At 53.8% G+C, this 13,412-nt stretch overlaps 1 protein-coding gene across 8 annotated transcripts in view; it reads left to right on the forward strand.

Annotated features, from left to right (window-relative positions):
• The window catches only part of EXD3 (exonuclease 3'-5' domain containing 3), a 606,819-nt gene that overhangs the window by 189,339 nt on the left and 404,068 nt on the right, over window positions 1-13,412 (forward strand). The gene's annotated exons all lie outside the window — the stretch shown is intronic.

Consider the following 13,412-nt stretch of genomic DNA (forward strand, 5'->3'; position numbering starts at 1 on the left):
TGGCGCCACTTGGTGCCCTGTGAGATATTACCCCTGCGACCCAACCGCTCCTCAGTCCCCTTCTTACCGCCGTGTCGGTCGTTGGAACAGTGGGAGCGCAGCTTAAGCTGACGACCTCCGCTTTCCTAGCTACTCCGCTATCTCTGTGTATTTAGAGTATATAGTTATAATCCTTTTACCTTAATATATCTTATCTATTACTTATGCGTTTTTTTTCTTTGCAGCTAGTTAGGTTAACCCATAGTTAGCGAGGTTCGGGAGTAGCCCCTCCACAACCGGTGCCGGAGCCATGCCCGGTCACCGCGGTTCTTAGTCGTGCTTGGCTGGCCTCCGCCGTTTGCTTGACAGGAGCTATCCACACGACTCCTGTTTACGGTTTGCCTTGGGGGATCGTATTTCTACAGCTAAAGTGCCCATTTGCAAGGTGTTTAAGCGCGGAGAACAAAACTGAGCGGCACTTTCTTTTCCTCACCTTCTGCACCCGCAGAGCGTGGCGCATCAGCGGACAGAAGCGCCCTCTCTCGCGCACTTGGCACGAGACTCCCCAGGCACCGGCTTACCGCAACCGAACGTCGATCGGCGCCGCTCCCTCTCATCTGGCGTTAAGAAGCAGCCCTAACCCTCTCCACCATCGTGCACTCGCGCTGGACCTCACCGGACTATGCAGCCTGTAAGTGAGCCCTCGCGGCGTCCTGCTGCTTCCATTGCCAACTGCACGAGAGCAGCCAGGAAGCTCGCCTAAGTCGAGATCGCCCTGCCATAATTACCGGGCACCGACAACCCTGCCGTCCGGCAACCCGAGCAACTCTGGCACCGCACCTGATCCCCCACCACATTGCCTGCCGGGGGCGGGGCGCGTCCCCACAGGGCCGTGAATCCAGTCCTGACCCTCCCCGGCACGCAGCCCAGTGGGTTGAGCTTTCTCTGCTCCTGCTGCATATACCAGGCCACTTGCACGCGCTAGAGAGCTCGCCAAGTGCGGATCGTCCCAGCACCGTCACTGCCGCGGTACGATGTAAGGCACGCACGTCGGCACGTTGGTGAGGTGGCTGGGCGGGGGGTGGGGGGGGAGGGGTGGGGTGCGCGGACGAGGAGGGTGCGGGGCGGTGAGGGGTGGGCGAGTGTGTGTGCGGGTAGGCCGGGGGTTGGCCCGGTGGGTGGGCGTGGGGTGGGTGGACTGTGGCGTGGCGTTCCTGTGGCGGCTTGTGCGCGGCGGTGTAGAGCGGAGGCGACGCGAGGCCAGAGGAGGCTGCAGTGGCGTGAAGGAGCGCAGCGGGCGGGCGAGCCGTCAGCGAGAGCTGCCGCGGGGGCATCTGACAGACCGGTCGGCATGCATGCGGATGCAGCAGGGGGAGTGGCCCAGCGAAAGGGGCGTGCGAGATCGCATGCCTGATATGGCGCCCGGCGCACGCCGTGGCGAGCTTCCTCTCTCTACATTGCTCCCGTGCAACCTGCACCCGGACAGGGAGCAGTCTGTCAAACTGGATGCGCCCCAGGCACGACACCTGTGAAACGCACGGCGAGTCGCAGCCGCCGATCCCGGGGTGTCCCACAAGCGGCCGTGCGACATCCCAGTTGCCTGACCAGCTCCCCGGTACACATGATGGTCGACGCTTACTCGATCCTCCTACGCGGAGACATTTCTCGCACGGATTGTAGCTCCGCTCGCGCTCACGAGTGAGACTCTAGCCTGACCTCCCGGGCAACCGTCGGTGCACGGAACGACATACCCTAGTTATCTTGGTACATATATAGACGCGAGGGCTCCTCTCTCCCTCTGCCGCTGCACATGTCGCCGACCCGATTTAGGAAATAGAGCGTCGCGCAATCGCGCCGTGCATAGTGCGATCCGTCCGCAGACGGTCCAAGTTCGCCGATCGCGCATCCATCCTGCTCATGCGCTTGCCTTGCTCGCATCCGCCGACGCATTGCTCTCCTCGGCACCAACTTAGGTCGCGCAGATCGGCGGGGTGGTGAGCAGGTCGCCCGCTAAAAGGTGCGCCGTACTTTAGCTTGCACGCACTCGATGGAATCTCCCTGCTGGACCGTTCAGCTGTCAGCGAGCCGCGTACAGGGAAACTGTGAGCTCCTGTGCGCTCCCAACCTTGAGTCTCAGTCGACCTGCAAGTCCGACGGAAGTGGGGCGCCGCTTGGTCGCAGGTGCCGGAGTTCGTTCCATGTACCGAGTGCCGCCGTTGCGGGTGACTGGGTCCCAGTGCCAAGTTGGACAAGGCCTGGTGGTGGCAGGACTTCTGCGCGGCATGGGGATCTGGTGTCGGAGGAGCGCCGCCATGGGCCATCCAGACACGCATCAGTGTCTTCTTCAAGCGGACAGCTCTCTTGCTAGCTGCTATTCTGGTTTGCCACCTCAACGACCTGAGACCCAGTCAGGCTCCTCCTATGTAGGGTAGCACTGCAAATTGCGGCCTCGCAGCTGGGACGGGCAGGGGTCCGGGAGGTAGGGACCAGGTCATGGCCATTCTATCGCCGGGTGGCCGCACTAGAGGAGGCCTCTACCCGTTTGATGATCGGACCATCCAGGACAATGGCTACCGCTCTATGGAGGTATGGCTATATCATACTGGTCTGTCGCCGTGCGCCTCTGGTCTACTTATATATGCTCTCTCTGTGTTCACCGGACGAATTCGTCAATTGGCGGGGAAACGGGCGATGGCTACAGGCGGGGCAGATCCCGAATCTGAAAAGGGCTGGCGAGATGACCTACGCAGCCGGCAAGGTTATTCTGGCATAGGCTCTTATAGGCCGGGCGTGGCAGAATTAATGTAAGCCCTGCTTAGCCTGTAATCATACAGCCTGTGGATAACGGAGGCTGACGTAATATTATGGAGCTTTCTGCCATCAAGACCGGCCAGAGTTCACTGCCCCTCCCTCCCTGGAGGAAAGGGAATAAAAGAGCCCGGCCTACGAAGCTTCTCTTCAGGCCTCTGTGTACCTTTGAGGAGCATCTCATGGCTTCGCGTTTCAAACCTCTGGTCTTTCACAACTTACATTGTTTGGGAGTAAAGGCTCGTTGTGGTGAAATCACCTCAGGCCTACAAAGCATGCATCGAGGGCACAAAGTCTCTAAAAGCTCTCTCGTTGGGCATGCATACGGCCGATGACCTTAACGAGGCCTTTCGTCCAGCCACACCACTACACTACGTGGCCTAGCCGACACTGATCGGCCGCTCTGTCGTATGGCTTTCGGCTAGGGACAGCTGGTACTGAGGTGCGCAGAACCATGACGTCAGGACCCTAGAGTGAACGCGCTCACAGATGGCCCTCACAATCAATTGGGACAAAGACGAACTGTTCAAAGGTGGCGGCCGAAGGCGGCCTCGTACCGGTTACAAGCGGCTTACCACTCCTACTTCCTCTTGCATGGTCCCAGTTAACTTCAGTTCGCGATCCCTGCACCTGCGTGCGTTTGGGTGCCACCTCCATTTGTTTCAACCCTGCCCCTCTCAGGGACTCCTCTCCCGGGCGTAATTCCTCTTACAAGAGGGCAGAAGCCGCAATGGACGAACTGGGGCAACTATTCCCTAATCCCCGACTCTTCGGGAGTTGAGATATCTACACCTACGAGACTCAAAAAAAACTAGTTTTTTAGGTTGAAGTTCCGCATGGCAAATCCTGGGACCCATTTCCTGTCCTTAGATCCTGGGGGCTGCGTATGGCTGCCTCACATGCAAGGATGCGACTTTCACATTAGCTCTTCCCGTCCGCAGGAGATACTCCGCTTATCTAAGCAACCGTTGTACTTCAGTTTACGGTCTGCTGATTTGGCCTTGCTACAGCCACAGGCATTAACGGGTGTGTGGCCGGTTAGTCGCACCCCTCCGCCGCGATGTCGAGAGTGTGTTTCCGATCTGGGCGATGGCTTATCATTTCTGAGTAGACATACAAGCACACCAAGCATCAGGCGGCTGTGGCTGTGCTGGAGCACACACGCCGCCGCTACGGGCTATGCCCGGGATCCTTTGCTCCAGAGGGGTACCCGTTTGTGTCTGGCATCGTCAAAGACCTATTCACACGATCTAGGCCTTATGGTCACTACGGAAACCAGTCCACTGAGGTTCCCAGCTGTCTCGATCTTCTGGGTCCACTCGGCTTCTTGTAGGTTTGGAACCAAACAGCTAAGCTTCTGCCTCTGTCATCTTCCAAGTTTGGCTCAAATGGCGTACGCCGGATAGGGGCCAGTGGTCACATATGTACCATTCCCTGCAGCATCCTAGGCTCCCTAGAAGGTGCGTAGTTCCCTCCCCTGTGTGGGCAGGGATGCCGCTCTGTCCGCCCCGCCCTACTGCTCCCTGACGATTGGAGGCGTCACTCTCTCAGCTCCAGGTGCTCACCTCAGTAACCTTTCGAGCTTTAACGCGCTTTGGTCTGTCAGGGCTGCGGTCCACATCTCGTGTTCAAAGACGAGAGCAGTCTTGCCTGGGCATGCCAGGGGTTCCAGCAGCAGTCTGCAGAGGCCGTAGCGTCTCAGTGCTGGACAGCCAGCACAACGACCAATGTACTACAGTTAGACAACCTGGGAGGTACTTGGTCCTCCTCCTTTGTCAGGAGTCCATGCCATCTATGGGCTTTTGCATAGCCCACTGCGATAAATCTATGGGAGCATCCTTTCTGCCTTGCAATTCCAATCAGCCCAGGGTTTTCCTGTCTCATGGTGGTCGCCCTGCGCTGATGTGTTGCACTTTTGTGCCAGAAGTGGGTTTTTTCCCCCACATATGGACATGTCGCTTATGCTCAGAGAACGGGAAATGTCCGGGTCCTGCTCCTTCTAAGGTCTCTCCCGGGACCGATCCTCGGACGCTGTTCCTCATGCCGTGAAGAGCCAACACCTTTATGCCTTTCCCGCCAGTTCCCCGGATCGCCCGGCACTGACACCTGCTGAGGCACCGGCGACGTCAGCACCGTCGATCCCGGTCCCACAAGGGCCGTCGAATCCAGTGCCTGACAGCTCCCCGGTACACACTGTGGTCGAGCTTACTGTTCCCTCCACGCCGGAGACATTTCCAATGACGAGGGATCTCGTTGCCGTGACAGAGTGGATGCTGCCTGAACCCCCGGCACCGCCGGTGCACGTAATACAGTCTCTTGGCAAGCCACCTTGATACGACCATCTTCTGTCAGCGCAGTAGAGCGGCACCGTTCATGATCACGGTCCCGCAGACGGTCCAAGTTCCATCGGCACTCCTGCTTCCGATGCCACTTGCAGTCCCGACGCTGCTCTCCTCGGCACCGGTCGCACTCGCTGGACAGGTCGGTGTCCCGTTCACCGACCCGATAATCCCGGCACCGTTCCAGCTGTCAGCACCGCTACAGGAACTGTGACTCCTGTAGCCGCTCCCAACCTTGAGATCTCAGTCGACCTCCCAGCACCGCTCTGGTCGCAGGTCCGGATCTCGTTCCAGGTACCAGTGCGCCTTGCGGTACTGGTCCCAGGTGCCAAGTTGGACAAGGCCTGGTAGAGTCAGACTCTCTGCCCATGATCTTTCAGCACCTCCATGGCCATCCAGACACGCATCAGTGTCTTCTCAAGCGGACAGCTCTTATGCTCAGGACTGCGATTCTGGTGTGCCCACCAACGACCTGAGAACCCATCAGGCTCTCCTATGTAGGGTAGCACTCAATGCGGACCTCCAGCTGCAGGAGGTCCCGGAGGTAGGGGACCCGGTAGTGGACATTCTATCGCCGGTTGCCCCACTAGAGGGGCCCTACCCGTTTATTCGGACCATCCAGGCGAATGCCGATACTCTATGGAGGGTATGACTACTGGTCTGTCCGTCCTCCCTGTGCACTAGTCATTCAGTTGGTCAAAAAAAAGGGAACGGCATGGCTAACAGGCGGCAGTCCCGAAATCGAAAGGGGCTAGGCGAATGACCCTACGCAGCCGCAAGGTGTATTCTGCAAGGCTCTTATAGCCCTGCGTGGCAAATCAATAAGCCCTGCTTAGCCCCTTTAATCATAACACCTGGATAACGGGGGATAATATTATGGAGCTTCTCCATCAAGACTCCGGCCAAGAGTTCACTGCCCTCTTGGAGGAAGGGAAAAAGGCGGCTAGAGCTTTCTTCAGGCCTCGTTACATAGAGGCATCTCATGGCTTCCGGTCTTCAACCTCTTGGCCTTCACAACTTACATTTTGTTGGTAAGGAACTCTTTTGTGAAATCAACCCAGGCTACAAAGCCTGGAGGGCAAAAGGTCCTAATGAGCTCTTCTCTTGGCAAGCATACGCCGATGCCTAAACGCAGGCCTTTCCGGTCCCAGCCACACCACTACACTACGTGCCTAGCCAAGATCCGGCTTTGGCAAGTCGGCGCGACTGGGTGGTACGCAGACGGACCGTAAGCCTAGAGGGTAAGATCGAGGGCCCCTCCACAATCCACGATTGGGGACAAGACAGAACTTTCAAGGTGCGCCCGAAGGCGGCGTCCCGGTTACAAGCGGTTCCACTCTACTTCTCTTGCATGGTCCCAGTTTAACTTCATATTCGCGATCCCCTGCACACATGGTGCGTTTGGGGTGCCACCTCAATTTGTTCCAACCCGCCCTCTTGCAGGGACTCCTTCGGGCGTAATTCCTGGCTTAACAAGAGGAGACGAAGCCGATGGACGAAAGGGGCAACTATTCCTAAGATCCGACTCTAGGAGGTCTTGAGACTAATCCATACACCTACGAGGACTTCCAACTATTTATGTAAGGTTGAAGTTGCCGCTGGCATCCCTGGGACCACTTATCGTCCTTAAGATCCTGGGGGCCTGGGTCATTGCTGCCTCAACATGAAAGGACGCGTACTTTCACATTTGTCATCTTCCTCCGCGCAGGAGTAACTCCCGGCTTTCTAGCCAACAAAACCCCCGTTGAGTACTATCCAGTTTAACGTCCTGCTCGTTTTGCCTTGCTACAGCCCCACAGGCATTAAGAGTGTGTGGCCGTATCGCCACCACCTCCGCCGATGCGGAGATGTGTTTCCGTATTGGCGATTGGCTTATCTGAGGAGAACTCCAAGAACAAGTCACTCTCAGCGTGTGGGCTCGTCAAAGACGTATTCACACGTTTAGGCCTGATGGTCACTACGGAAACATCCACTCTGGTTGCCCACTGCTTCGATCTCCTGGGTCCCACGGCTTCTTGCTATTTGTAACCAAACACGCTAAGCTCTGCCTCTGTCATCTCAAGTTTGGCTCAAATTGGCGTACGCGGATTAGGGCCCAAGTGGTCACCATAGAGTACCATTCCTGAGCATCCTCAGGCTCCCTAGACGGTGGTATTCCCTCTGGTGTGGCAGGGATGGGCCGCTCTGTGCCCACCCTCATTGTCCTGACGATGAGGCGTCATCTCTCAGTCAGCAGTGCTCACCTCAGTAACCTTCGAGCTTACGGCCTTTGGTCTTCTCAGGGGCTGGCGTTTCCCAAAATCAATGTCAAAGACGAAGAGAGTCTGCCTGGCAGTGGCCAGGGTTCCAGCAGCAGCTGCGAGGCGTAGCGTTCCAGTGTCTTAACAGCCAGCACAACGACCATGTACTACATAGAACCTGGAGGGACATGGCCTCTCTTTTTCAGGAGTCCATCCACTCTGGGACTTTGGCATAGCCCACTCATAAAGTCTGGTAGATCCCTTTCTCCTTGGCAATATCAACTCAGCAGGGTTTTCCTGTCTCATGATGGCTCGCCCTGCCTGATTGTTCTTTTTGTGAGCCAGAACGTGCGGTTTTCCTTATTTCTTCCCACCATTATGACACCTTAGTCTTGACCTATTGCGAAACGGGAAATAGACCAGAGTCTGCCATCTATCATAAGCGTACTCCTCACCCGCGACTCTCGGATGTTGCTTCTGATATATGCTGGTACCACCATAATAAATAGACCAGGAGTTGTACCAATGACCAACATCTATTATGACTTCCACGCTGGCGTTAACAACAGATAAGGTAAGCATTTTTCAGTAATTAACTTCTATTTTTATTAAGGAAGGTGTAATTGGTACACAGAAACCGCTGATATGGGTTATAGGACTCATTTGAAACTTCTCTCGGAAGGTAAGAAGACAGCGTACATAACACTCCAGGTATTCACATCAGAGGGTGAGGTATCCTAGGCAGCAGCAAATCAATATCAAAGCTCACGGGGTTTGCTTAACTAGGGTGACAAAACATTCCGGATAGACAAACATTGAATCCGAGGCCTATCCTCCGAGTAGCTAACCAAAGTATGCTGTATACACTTGGACAAGGTTAGCTCAAACTATTGGAAAAGATACATTAGCTAGTATACTTTCTGTAGACTTACATCCAGAGGCATCTTAATAACATGTGGCCATCATACAAGTACTGCAATAGTTATGTTGTATCTACTAAATCACGTATTTCAATAAAATGTTAATGCTTATGGAATAATCGCAAGGTGTCATCATGAAGACTGGAAGATAAGACTGCTTATACGGATTTCTATGAAATGCTAAATCACTGCATACTGATGAGACAATACTGAACACCTATTCGCACTCTGACACCACAGTGTAGCACCAAAAGCTTTTCTCCATGAGGCTCAGCACTTACAGCAGTTCGAATTCGCCTAACCAAGTATTAAATGTTTAGAATGTTTTTAAGTGCAATAAAAGAATTATACAATCTTTATATGAGCTAAATTGCATAAACCTCTTTTCAACGTCAATTGTCGTATTGATTTGCAGCTGATCTCTAATACAGTTTGAACTAATTCATAAACGTGGGATATGAGTTGGATAATGTACCCTGATGAGCCACCACATGGTTCAGAGGCCCAGTGAGCAAACCTAATCGCAGGAATGGGGGCAACAAGATGAGTAGGACGTCCTCTAATACCATAAGATGGAAACACGCTAAGGTTATCACATCCTGCTGGGCGTCTCGATCCCCTCTATTTTGGACTAATACCCTGCCTGCAACACCTGCACAGGTAGCACAAGGCATGCCGGCCTGGAGAGTCCTTGCGGAAGGTACACTTGCAGTCTCTCTCCGTTGCCGATTTCTCGGTGAAGTTGTGGAATAGTTCTTGTGATATATCGAAGACTGCTCTTTTGGTAGGCGGGGTCTCACTCGAATGGACTCTCGGAGCAAGCTATACACCCATTTACGCTACCCGGCCTACCTAGACCCGCAACCTGGTGAGGCGTCTAACGGATCTGAGTTCAACCACGAAAGACGCTATTGTCTCCTCCCAAGTCTCGACGTATGAATGCAGCCCACCGGTTAGAGACGTGCGGCGACCTTGGAATTGGGGCTAGCATGCTAGATCAGAGCTGCCTAGGCTATTCTCGGCAACGAGAAGGATGAATGCCCTGGTCTTGGCAAGACAGCTTTCCTCAGTAGACCATGTACATCAGATCGAGGCCCATACACAGTCTTCGAGCTCAGGGCTCTGATGGTGGTTCCACATACTTTATGTTTACAAAGCCAAGGTGCAGTTATGTCCACACCGGCTTTCTCCCTAAGGGCTGTATGTACGGCGGGCACCCTACTCCATGATCTACCCACTCGAACTGTGACGCGGACTAACGAGTTGCACTCCCCTGCGACATCCTGTAAAAGCGCAATCCGCACTTTTAGTATGAGTCCGGACATAAACTTATATTTTCGTAACCACCCAATCTCAGTGCAGCTCAGCAGCCTCCGAGAAGTGAGAAGAGGCCTATCGCTTTCCTCTCACGGTGGCAGGAATCTAACCACTCTTAGGGTGATCAGAAGTCGCAGCCACACGGTTTGTTATGGATGTGGCTCACATTCCCAAGCCACATCACATGTATTCTAACCAGGGCTTCAGGCTTCATCTGCCCGCCTTGCTAATCGTGTACTACCACGAGATCTATCGCGCAGCTCCATGGTCACTGGTCCATACCCTTGCTTCGCATATGCCTCTTGGTTCAACAGTCAAGAGATACTGAGCTTGGCTCCACAGTTTTACATTCTGCCATTTTTCACTCCGACCCCACTGCCTACTAGGCTTGGGAATCACCTAACGGGAATGGATATGAACAAGCACTCGAAAGAAGAAAGCACGTTACTCACTTTGTAACTGTTGTTTCTTCGAGATGTGTTGCTCATATCCATTCCAAAACCCGCCCTCCTTCCCCACTGTCAGATTAGCCGGCAAGAAGGAACTGAGGAGCGGTGGCCCGGCAGGGGTATATATCCGGCGCCATAAGCGGCGCATTTCAGGGGGCGCCCTGCCGACCCACCGAGTGTTGCTAGGGTAAAAATCTTCCGCGAACGTGCAACGCGGCGCGCACACACCTAACTGGAATGGATATGAGCAACACATCTCGAAGACAACAGTTACAAAGGTGAGTAACCATCTTTTTTCTCATCTCCCTCCCCAGCCGGGCTTGTTCCCCTCCCTGCGTGTTGTCCCTGTGGCGGCTGCCTGGAGAACAGCAGCCCCCGGCAACCCTTTCCCGCGTGCACGCCGACTTGGTCTGCAGTGATTCCAGCCCCTGGCTCCAGGGCAGCCTCCCAGCCACTGCCTGTGTCTCCACCTGACTCCTCTGGCCTGAGTCAGCCAGGGCAGGAGGGGACACGGGGAGAGCCGCTACCCGGTAACCCAGCACAGCACAGCTTGTGCCCGTGGGCTTCTTCCTCTGGCTTAACCAGGCAGATTTAGTCCATGTAGCCAGACCAGCCTGAACCCCGGGAGAACTGGCCCGACCCATGGGCAGGCAGGGGACGAGCCTGGCAGCCAGGAGGGTTTTAGTAGGACTCATAGACTCGTAGGTCAGAAGGGACCAATAGGATCATCTATCTGACCTCCTGCACAAAGCAGTCCACAGAACCCTACCCATCCACTTTTATAACAACCCCTAACCCATGACTGAGTTATTGAAGTCCTAAAATTGTGGTTTGAAAACCTCAAGCTGCAGAGAATCCACCAGCAAGTGACCCATGCCCCACGCTGCAGGGAGGCGAAAAACTCCAGGGCCCATGCCATCCTCCCTGGAGGAAAATTCCTTCCGGACCCCAAATATGGCGATTCAGCTAAACCCTGAGCATGTGGGCAAGACTCACCGGCCAGCACCCAGGAAAGAATTCTCTGCAGTAACTCAGTTCCCATCCCATCCAACATCCCCTCACAGACCATTGAGCAGACTTATCTGCTGATAATCCAAGATCAATTGCCCAAATTAAACTATCCCATCATATCAGCCAGAGGCAGGCCTGGTGTAGATCGTGGAGGTCCGCGTCCTTCGCCACTGCAGCTGCACTGAGCCGTGACTGGGAACTTGGAGCGGGGCCCAGGTGTAAGCAGTGTCCCTGCACTAGCCTGGTGCAGCAGCTTCCGGGCTCGGCCTGCAGCACTCAGGGCCCAGAGCAGCGGGCAGGGCGCTCTGGGAGCAACTGTGTTTCTTCCCTCCTGGCCTGGCCAAAGATCGCAGCGCAGTGGCTGGGGGCTGAGCCAGCTCCGGGGGGCTTTGGGCTCCCGGGTCCTAGCAGGGTTTGGAGGGAGGCTTCGAATGGGTGTAGGGGGGGCAGCTTAGCTGCGTTTGGCTAAGCAGCGTGTCCCCAGCACTGGGCACGTTGGTGCCCCAGCAGGGCACTGCACTGGGACTGCTCCTGCTTCCGGGCTGCAGCGCCCCAGATCCCCCTGCTCCGCTCAGGCTGGATCGCAGAAAGACGGGGAGCTTGGAGAGCGAACTGGGCTGGTTCTGGCGTTTCCGCCTCTGTCTGCTGCTCCTGCCCGGCCCCTTTCCGCCCACCGACTCAGGCGCCCCCTCCTTGGGCATGGGCTGGGGGCTGAAGCGATCAGAGCTGCTCCCTGGCTGGGTTTTGCCCTGGCGCACTTGCACCGCCCCGAGACAGTTGTTTAAACACCAATGCATTTAAAAACATGTTTCTAGCGAAGGGGGGGAAAGCTGTCAGTCCTCAGGAAGGGAAAAACCCCAGACATATGGGAGGAAAAAGCAACGGTGCCCGCCCGCTCCAGCAGTGAACGGGCGATGGAGGTGGTGAAAAATGAAACTAAAAACAACTGTTTTCTATTTAAAAATGTAAATAAACAGAGCAGCCTTCCCTGCAGTGTTTGTCTAAGTGCAGCAGCATTGCTGCTGTGTAGGTCATGAAAAGAGTGATGCATAGTTTAAAACTTCCCATTCTGTTGATTTCTTAAAGAACAGTCGTTCATAGTCCAAACACAAAAGCTCATGATTTAATTGGGAACAGAAACAAAAGCTCTGATTGTTGGTGTTCAAACAATTTTTTTTTTCTGAAGACTTCCTAGTTCAAACGGATCTTATGATTAAAATAAAGAAACTTTCTATTATCATTATTCTTGTTATTTACGTATTTTTCTTTTTTCTTTTTTCTTTTTTTTTTTTTTTTACAAAATAACTACTATGAAATTATATGGAAGGGGGAGGGCGCAATTTTATATTCTTGCCTCGGGCGCAAAAATAGCTAGTTACGGCTCTGACAGCCTCCTCTCCCCATATACTGAGCAGATCCAGCAGGTCTGCAGTGGTCCAAGCAGGATAGCGTTTGCTGCATGGAGCCCCAATGGTCAGCTGGGAAGATGGGATGTGAATGCTCCATGCTGAGCAAACAGGAAGGGGAATTTCAAAAATTCCTGGGGCTTCTAAGGGGGAGGGGAAGATGGTTGTTTACCTGGCTGCCGGGCAGTGGAGTTTAAACTGCTGACCAGAGTGGGTCAGGATGGGCATTGTGGGACATCTCCTGGAGGTCAGTTAAGGTGATGAAATGAAGCATGGTGTCTACACTTGCATTTTGTCGACAAAAATGTAGAGGAAAAAGACTTATATCTCTCGTGAGGGTGGATGAATTTTGTCACCCAAACCTGGCATTTTCCCCAACAAAAGTCGCCTTGCAGTGTGTATGCACTCACTGTTTGGGTCGACAAATGGCAGTTTTGGCAACAAAGCCTGGTAGTGTAGACAAGACCTGAGACTTAATTGCATGCTTAAGTAATTTGCTGAATAGGGATGGGCTTAAGGACTATTTCTGTGCCTTGCTGAATCAGGCCTCAAATAACATGTTTTAGCAACCCCTTGGTAGAATGGTATGGCTGTATTAATTTTGAATTCACGAGCAACAGTTATCCAATGTTTTGCATCACCTTATTGTACTAGGGTGGGGTTGTACCTAGTAGAGGAGGGAAACTGAAGCCAGGATGGAAGCAAGTTCTTGGGGTTAAAACACAGGATGGGAATGCAGAAGATCTTGGTTCTATTCCTGGCTCTGCCACTGACTACTTCTGTGACTTTCCTCAAATCATTTTGCCACTCTAGGGCTCACTTTCCCATCTGCAGAATTAGGATAGTGATTCTGAGGAACTTCACATGGGGATTACAAGACTTAGTTCATCAACATTCAGAACACAGCATAAAAGGGCACAATATAATTATTATCCTCCTTTTA

This window comes from Chelonoidis abingdonii, chromosome 24, assembly GCF_003597395.2.
Source record: "Chelonoidis abingdonii isolate Lonesome George chromosome 24, CheloAbing_2.0, whole genome shotgun sequence".
In the NCBI taxonomy this organism is placed as follows: Eukaryota; Metazoa; Chordata; order Testudines; family Testudinidae; genus Chelonoidis; species Chelonoidis abingdonii.